The sequence below is a fragment of the Cupressus sempervirens genome, chromosome 9 (assembly GCF_028749045.1).
Source record: "Cupressus sempervirens isolate cs-2001-9-10 chromosome 9, ASM2874904v1, whole genome shotgun sequence".
NCBI classification, from domain to species: Eukaryota; Viridiplantae; Streptophyta; class Pinopsida; order Cupressales; family Cupressaceae; genus Cupressus; species Cupressus sempervirens.
This window is the reverse complement of record NC_143126.1, coordinates 360,298,913-360,308,293: the sequence shown is the minus strand read 5'-3', so window position 1 is coordinate 360,308,293 and position 9,381 is coordinate 360,298,913. Positions and strand designations below refer to the sequence as shown.

Sequence of the window (9,381 nt, the reverse complement as noted above, 5' to 3'; positions counted from 1 at the left end):
ATTCTTCTTCTGATTCTCCTTTTAATTTTCCCAATTTGTAATGAAGAACAACTTTACACAACAATTGGGAAACTGTTTCTGAGAATAACTAGTTTCCCTCTGAATTATGGTACAACTCCCTATGTGAATAATGTTCAAGGAATTATGTTTCTCTCCTAAACTAACATGGGGTATGCTCTTAACCTGAGAGTAGAAGAGGCAAACTGAATTAAGCCTAAACAAGACTTAATCCAGGCAAGAAAAACTTTCTAATCTATAAACCAAGCAATAGAACTCACAATTCTTATGAATCCATATACTCAACATCAACTAAACTACAGAAACTATCAATGAAAATATAAATGAAATGATCAAAAACTTCCAATGAATCTTTCTCTGAATCTCCCAAAGCACATCTTACCTTAGCTAATTCATATCTTCATAATGAAAGAATGAAACATCTTTTCTTTCTTTTTGTAATTTGAATTTCAAAGAAAGAAACATAGAAGCAACCATTAACTAACTAAATGGGACAAGAACTTATTGATATAAAACACCCTTCCATTGACTCTGCAAAATTAAGTCTATTACATCAACAATTTACCCACTCTCTTCTCTAGCTCTCTGACTGTATGTAGAAAAGGTTGAACCCCCCTTTTGTTTCTTTTGCAACAACTTATATAAAAATCCCAAGCATACACCCCTTATGGGAATGTGAAATGTTACAAATTCTAGAATTTGAAAGGATTGGAGACCACTTTCGAAACCAAAGAAAAAGGACTATGCCTCTTCGTCTATCTCTCCATATGTTTCGCCTTCGAGAAAGTGAAATGAATAGAATTTCACCTATAGATAGGAACTTGGAGATAGCACGCCACATCTTCCCTAGTTACTGCTTCTTCGTGCAACAGTTGAAAAATGTTCAAACAAATTATCATCATGCCTAGCTTACATCAAATGGTCTAGCATAGAAATCTTCTTTCTTATCATGTCTTCAAAAGCTGTGACTGTACCATTAAGATCAATCTCAAACAACTTTTCAACTATTTTAGTATATGCAGTCTCGTGGCACTTCTCATCTGTAGCAATACTTCCACATATTTGAGCTAGTTTGAGATCACCATGATCTTTGGCAGATCTTGTAGTATTACCATGCGATATGAATGTTTCCCTCTCCTAGAAAGATGTGTACAAAAGCCAAGAAAAGGACTATTTTCTATTTGAGGATTTGTTCCTGATCCAATGAGATACTATATGGTCTTTTCAATATGTCCACACAGCCACACAAGTAAAGATACTTATTGATAAGATCACCATGTCTATTCTCTTCAGCTGTTCACATACGAATCCACATAGCCTACGATGTGGGACTGGCACCACTCTCATCTCACACCCCATCTAAAGTGTTAAGCATAGTCTGATAAGTCGGCGATGCTTCCTCGATAATCATATCTCTTACTAGACAAACTGAGTAATCATCTAGTAATTCACAAGATCTCTCTCGTAACTCTTTCATGTCATTAAAAAAGGCCTCAGAAGCAGGATCGAGCAAAGAGTCTTGTGTCTACCAAGAATTATCGATTGGTTTATCATGATCTTTGGGATTCACAAACTCTGTGACTCCAAAATCTTTAGCAATCACAAACTTCTTGGGATCAATGTCAATGCCAATAACACGTGAAGCACTTGTTGTTTTGGCACCCTCTGCCACCACAAGATCAACTGTACCAAGACCAAATATTGCAACAATTGATCTAGCTTCCACTTTTGTTGTATTCCAAACCACTCCAAGACCTACATTCTAAGATCTTAGAATCATTTCTCATGATTTCTACAAGCTGTCTCCATTCAAGATCCTTGTTGGCCTTGCGACTGTTGCCATCTCGAGGATCAAGTCTAGACATATTCTTCAACTATTTTCTTGTTCATTTAATAGATTTAAGACCCCAATTCCCATCCCCAACATCAATTTGGGTTCCTTCATTGTATGCTTTGTATGGTTGGGGAGTGATGACAATGATAATACTAGAAGTAAAATCATTTTGAAACTTCCTTGTCCCATCGAATTAATGCTTCAGCAATGGCAGACCATGCTTAGACTAATAACCAATCCTATTCAACAAATCTCACACCATATTTGGTCACTACTCATTGATCACAGTGCCACATTATAATTCATGATGTTATATGCCTTGAATATCATTAGTTGTGATGAATGACTGGTATTAGATCTTATATTCTATGGTAGAAACATTCTTTAGTTCTCGATGCGAAAACCAAGTTCGCCATCTTCTTTAGATCTCTTTTCCATAAAAGCAGTTGCGGTGGTGTTTCTTATATGTTTATAACTTCAAGAGCTACAACTGCATGGTACAATTCTTCCTATTCATCATTTCATAGTTTGCATCTAAAATCTTGATTCTGTGTGCATAATACATCTTCTCGGGGCATCATTGCTACATCAATCGATAGTATCAAGAGTGGACCGACCTAAATAAATTCAACTCTCATGATATATTCTTGAATTAGTTTCAAGGCTCAAAGATTATCCTTCCATATCATCATCGTTAATTGATCAAGAGGCGGATAATTCTCTCCATTTCAATTTACACCCTCTGAGCATTTGAGTTAAATGGCTTGCTGCGGGTTGTTTCTCTGAACCTACAACAATAGGCTTATGTGATGGTGCCTGGTAAGATTGTGAAGTGATAGAAGGTGAAGCTTGTCTTTGCCTTGGATGCCTAAAGAATGGAGGCATAAGTATGCTTGGTGACTTCAGTTGTAGTTTCTTCAGTAGATGAAGAAGCTGAAGCAGAAATAGAAACACTGTCCATAGACAGAAAAGTAGCAGATGTGGCCCAACTCAGCAAAAACTAGACTGAAAACAAGGATATTCACTCCCTCCTTCTATCTTCATGATCATTTTTAGTTGATCAATCTATGATTCATCTCAAACCTCTAGAATAACACTCCCTTTGTTGTGCACAGATTTCATAATTAGTTCCTTAATTCTTGATTGAACAGGCTATGCTCTTTTAGCATAGTAATGAAAATTTTCAGTGAAAGCCTGCATGTGAGATGAAAATTAAAGTTTTTGACCATTTTAAAAGATATATTTCTAGCCATAAAACTGCATGTAGATCAAGGTGATTAGTGGGTTCATCAAGTAAAAGCAGATCGAGTTCTATGAAAAAGGGCTTGTGTATTAACCACCATCCCTACTATCACAGTGATATCATCTAGCTTTCCTCCGGAAACACAAGAAGACTGTAAATTTCATTTCGAGTAGCTTTTTCCACACTAGAATACCATATTATCATATCTCTCAATGCCAATAGCCTCTTGCAATCTTGAAGATTTTCCACTAAAGCTCTGCACTGCATTACTCAAATAAAGAAACTTTTTTTGATTCCTTATGAGTGTCCAAGAATCATGACTTCAATCACGATTCCATCTGAAAGAGGTTATCAATGGGAGCATAATATCCTTGCCGGGTTGGGATCTGTCACCTACCCATCATGATAGGACTTCCAAATAACCCACCTGGCTTGAAAAGAAGAAGGAAATTTGAAGGGGAACTCGGCAAATATTTCCTACCTATAATGAGTTAGACCTAGACTCAAGACTAACTAGACTGACTTGATATGACCAATATTGCCAAAAAAAAAAATGGGTGACTTAAAGTCAGGTAACAGTTGGCTCCACCTGGGGAATATGTATTGCAAGGTGCATAGATAATCCAACATCTCTAGTTAAGCAAGTGCCTTAAGAATTCGGTTACGGAGTCTAGACCAAAGATCAATGAGAAAGTACATATGGGACAGTAGAGGGGATTAGGGCAGACTAAAACAAAGTGAGAGAAAACAACCACAATAGACTAAGCGAGAAGAAGATACACTAGACATGCCAAAATTGGAAAGAAAACTTATTTACAAAAGGTGAGGAGACCTCACCAGCAAGACCAAAAGCAAGGAAAGATTCAAATGTGGCCATTAATGGGAAGATAAAAATATGAACCTCTTCTGAATAGAGGAAGATACTCCATCAATCTGAAACAACATTGGTAACCTTTAACCACTCCTTCACTGTTGAACTTAAGCCCCAAAGCTATCTGCAACATGATGACCCACAAGACCTTTCCAAATAGCCATGCTTCATTATAGATCTCTGATTCATTAATGTTTCCATGTACATCCTTTCTTGCATACTCAAAATTTTGTGATGGAAAGGAATATTCAACATATTCTAGATGCATTACTGGAATAGAATTTGTTTCATCTTTTTCAGCATTATCATTTCTATTTGTTCCATCATCCTCCTTAGTAGAGATATCATCTTTCAAATCAAGATTAGCAAAACCAGAATATTGAAAATCTTTGAGGAAAGAAATATCATCATACCTTTTGCAAGTACTGTCAAGAACAACTTCTGATTTCAAATCAAAGCTGAAAAATGTATGTGCATTTTCCACATGCTCTGACTTTTTTTGTGAAGGATAAAGACAATCATCAGATTTAGTATATGCTACTAGAAAATATTCACATATATTTACTTTATTGCCAACAAAATGATCAAGAATACTAGCATCAAAACAATTGCAAGCATCATTAACTTTAGATTTCAAGCCTAGGCTAAAATTGAATGGTTCTTTATTATCTGCAGACTCTATCAAAACTGAAACATCCTCTTCATATCTAGCATTTTTTAGATCTAAAAAATGTTCTTCTAAATTCAAAACTTTAATATCTAAATTAATTGTAGAAGATCCATATGTGTCTGATACCATGAATTGATCATTCTTTATTTCAAGACTATGAATATCTTCATCTAATTCTTTATCTTCTACATGACATTTTAAAACTTCACCAGTCATTGAAATATTTTCCTCTTCAACATCTACATTCTCAGATTTAATAGGATGACCACTAAAACATAATGCAGCCAGTTCATTTGTTTCAGGAAGATAACAATTGGAAGCATAATCCTCATCTATTTTTCTTTCAATTTTTCTTGTAATCTCTTCAACCATATTTTCAAACTTGGCAAAACATTCATCAAGAGGATTAATCATTGCATTTTCTTCCAAGACAAATGGATTCCAAAATAGGCTCATCATCAACTTTTTCAATTTGAAAATCAATTTTGCCAAAGTCTTCCATGAAATTCAACTTTTCATGATCTAGAGATACATTAACTATCTGATCATCTTCATGTAATAGTTTATTTTTGTCTTCTTCAAATATGAAACTTTTTAAATATGAAGGTATGAAAGAACAATCTTTATCTACTATCCTTACCAATTGTTTATCACTGTAGGAGATGCCTTTGTCTGCTAAAAGTTGTACTTCCGAATCCTTTGCATCCAAGTCTGATTCATTTTCTAAAAATAAATTTCCAAAGTGCATAGGTTTATTACTACATTCACTAGCTTGCTCTGAAAATTTTTTTTGATATGAATTGTTGGAGCTTGGGAGCTATCTTTTCAAGGCAAGAAATTCATTAGACAATTTATGAATCAAGTCTTCCTGTGAGGTTGATTCACTAATGCTAGCTTCGTTATGAATTTCATGATTCCATATACCTGCAATGATCATGTGATCTTCCAATTCTACAATAATTCTTTGAGCTGCCCCCAAATCTGCAGGTCTGGATCTTCTCAATTTGAAGCCTATGTCAGGAGGCATAGCACTGATAAAGAAAGTTTTCAAATTGTGTGCGGTAGGTCTATTTGCTGCTGGAATTCTATGAATGATCTTATTGAATTCAGCAACAAAATCTCTCATACTTGTAGAACATAACTTCTTTGCTGATGCTAGTTGAGTCATCAAATCATATTCATCTTCAACAATCTTGAAACGACCTTCAAATGCTGCTCTCATGGTATCCCAATTTGTGATGGATCCATTTGCCAAATGATAAAACCAGTCTACAGTCGCCTCAATAAGAGTCTCAACAAATAACCAAACTGCAACATCTTCATGATTAATTCCCAAAATATTCATAGCTATGAAGAATTTTCTTATGTGTTCATCGGTAGTAATCCTTCCATCTCCTGAGAACTTGGGTATATGCTTTCTAGAACTAGAAGGAAGAGGATGATAGGTTGCAAAATTAAGTGGACCAATAACAACTGCCCAAGGTGCAACCATGTCTTATTGCAATAAAGTGACATAAATCTGAATCAAATTTATGGAAAGATAATGATGTTACCTTGATCATGAGCAACCAACTTTCCAGCAAGTTCTCCAAAAATCTATTCTAACAGGCATGCTCTTTTTTACAATGGAGTCACCAATCTCTAAGTAGCAGAGAAAATGAATATTGTAGCTTGAAAAACCAAAGTATTCTTCCTCTTAGTCACCAAAAACATGAGCTGGGAACCTAAATGATAAGAACTTTCAAATCTTTCAAACTCTGATATAAAATAGGTTCTTTTAAAGACACGGAGTTGCCAATCTCAAGCAAAGATAACAATAATAAACTAAAAAAATAATCTCTAGCACTGATCTTCTTGTCCAACTCCCCAGCAGAGTCGCCAAGATCTGTTGGTAAATAGATTGTTCTTCTTCTGATTCTCCTTTTAATTTGCCCAATTTGTAATGAAGAACAACTTTACACAAGAGTTGGGAAACTATTTCTCAGAATAACTAGTTTCCCTTTGAATTAAGGTACAGATCCCTATGTGAATAATGTTCAAGGAATTATGTTTCTCTCCTAAACCAACATGGGGTATGCTCTTAACCTGAGAGTAGAAGAGGCAAACCGAATTAAGCCTAAACAGGACTTAATCTAGGCAAGAAAAACTTTCTAATCTATAAACCAAGCAATAGAACTCACAATTCTTATGAATCCATATACTCAGCATCAACTAAACTACAGAAACTATCAACAAAAATATAAATGAAATGATCAAGAACTTGCAATGAATCTTTCTTTGAATCTCCCAAATCACATCTTACCTTAGTTAATTCATATCTTCATAACGAAAGAATGAAACATCTTTTCTTTCTTTCTGTGATTTGGATTTTAAAGAATGAAACATAGAAGCAACCATTAACTAACTAAATGGGACAGGAACTTATTGATATAAAACACCCTTCCATTGACTCCGCAATATTAAGTCTATTACATCAACAATTTACCCCCTCTCTTCTCCAGCTCTCTGACTGTATGTAGAAAAGATTGAACCCTCATTTTGTTTCTTTTACAACAGCTTATATAAAAATCCCAAGCATATGCCCCTTATGGGAATGTGAAATGTTATGAATTCCAAAATTTGAAAGGATTGGAGACCACTTTTGAAACCAAAGAAAAAGGACTATGCCTCTTCATCTATCTCTCCATATGTTTCACCTTCGAGAAAGTGAATGAATAGACTTTCCCCAATAGACAAGAACTTGGAGATAGCATGCCACATCTTCCCCAGTTACTGCTTCTTCATGCAATAGCTGAAAACTGTTCAAACAAATTATCATCATGCCTATCTTATATCAAATGGGCCAGCATAGAAATCTTCTTTCATATCATGTCTTCAAAAGTTGTGACTGTACCATCAAGATCAATCTTAAACAACTTTTCAACTATTTAGTATATGCTGTCTCGTGTCACTTCTCATCTGTAGCAATACTTCCACATATTTGAGCTAGTTCAAGATCACCATGATCTTTGGTAGATCTTACAGTATTACCATGCAATATGAACATTGCCCTCTCCTGAAAAGATGTGTGCAAAAGCCAAGGAAAGGACTATTTTATGTTCGAGGATCCATTCCTGATCCAATGAGATACTTTATGGTCTTTTCAATTTGTCTCATGTCCACGCGGCCACACAAGTAAAGATACTTATTGAGAAGATCACTATGTTTGTTCTCTTTAGTTTTCCACATATGAGTCCACATAGCCCAAGATGTGGGACTGGCACCACTCTCATCTCGCACCTCATCTAAAGTGTTAAGCATAGTCTGATAAGTCAGTGATGCTTCCTTTGTAATCATATCTCTTACTAGAAAAACTAAGTAATCATCCATTAATTCACGAGACCGCTCTTGTAACTCTTTCACATCATCGACAAAGGCTTCAAAAGCAGCATCGGGTGAAGAGTCTTGTGTCTGCCAAGAATTCTCGATGGGTTTATCATGATCTTTGGGATTCACAAACTTTGTGACTCCAAAATCTTTAGCAATCACAAACTTCTTGGGATCAATGTCAATGCCAATAACACATGAAGCACTTGTTGTTTTGGCACCCTCTGCCATCGCAAGATCAACTGTACCAAGACAAAATATTGTAAAAATTGATCTAGCTTCCACTTTTGTTGTATTCCAAACTACTCCAAGACCTGCATTCTGAGATCTTAGAATCATTTCTCACAATTTCTGCAAGCTATCTCCATTCAAGATCCTTGCTGGCCTTGCGATTGTTGCCATCTCAGGGATCAAGTCTAGTCATATTATTCAACTATTTTCATGTTTGTTCAACAGATTTAAGACCCTGATTCCCGTCCCCAACATCGATTCAAGTTCCTCCATTGTATGCTTTGTATGTTTGGGGAGTGATGACAATGATAATACTGGAATTAAAATCATTTTAAAACTTCCTTGTCCCATCAAATTAATGCTTCAGCGATGGCAAACCATGCTTAGACTAATAACCAATGCTATTCAACAAATCTCGCACCATATTTGGTCACCACTCATTGATCACAGTGCCACATTATAGTTCATGATGTTATATGCCTTGAATATCATCATTTGTGATGAATGATTGGTAGTAGATCTTATGTTCTATGGTAGAAACATTCTTTAGTTCTTGATGCGACAATCGAGTTTGCCATCTTCTTTAGATCTCTTTTCCATAAAAGTAGCTGCGATGGTGTTTCTTATATGTTTATAACTTCAAGAGCTACAACTGCATGGTACAATTCTTCCTATTCATCATTTCATAGTTTGCATCTGAAATCTTGATTCTGTGTGCATAATACATCTTCTCGGGGCATCATTGCTACATCAATTGATAGTATCAAGAGTGGACCGACCTAAATAAATTCAACTCTCATGATAGATTCTTGAATTAGTTTCAAGGCTCAAAGATTATCCTTCCCATATCATCATCGTTAACTGATCAAGAGGCAGATAATTCTCTCCATTTCAATTTACACCCTCTGAGCATTTGAGTTAAATGGCTTGTTGTGGGTTGCTGCTTTGAACCTAAAACAATAGGCTTATGTGATGGTGCCTGGTAAGATTGTGAAGTGATAGAAGGTGAAGCCTTATTCTCTACCTTTGATGCCTGAAGAATGGAGGCATAAGTATGCTTGGTGACTTCAGCTGTAGTTTCTTCAGTAGATGTAGAAGTTGAAGCAAAAATAGAAACACTATCCATAGATAGAAAAGCAGCAGATGTG

General features: G+C 35.6%; 2 pseudogenes; both read right to left on the bottom strand.

Annotated features, from left to right (window-relative positions):
• Positions 1-864: 864 nt before the first annotated feature.
• On the bottom strand, positions 865-1,495 carry LOC149538790 (stearoyl-[acyl-carrier-protein] 9-desaturase, chloroplastic pseudogene; annotated as a pseudogene).
• A 5,921-nt stretch (positions 1,496-7,416) lies between these two features.
• Positions 7,417-8,341, bottom strand: LOC149538789 (stearoyl-[acyl-carrier-protein] 9-desaturase, seed specific, chloroplastic pseudogene; annotated as a pseudogene).
• Between the last annotated feature and the right edge of the window lie 1,040 nt (positions 8,342-9,381).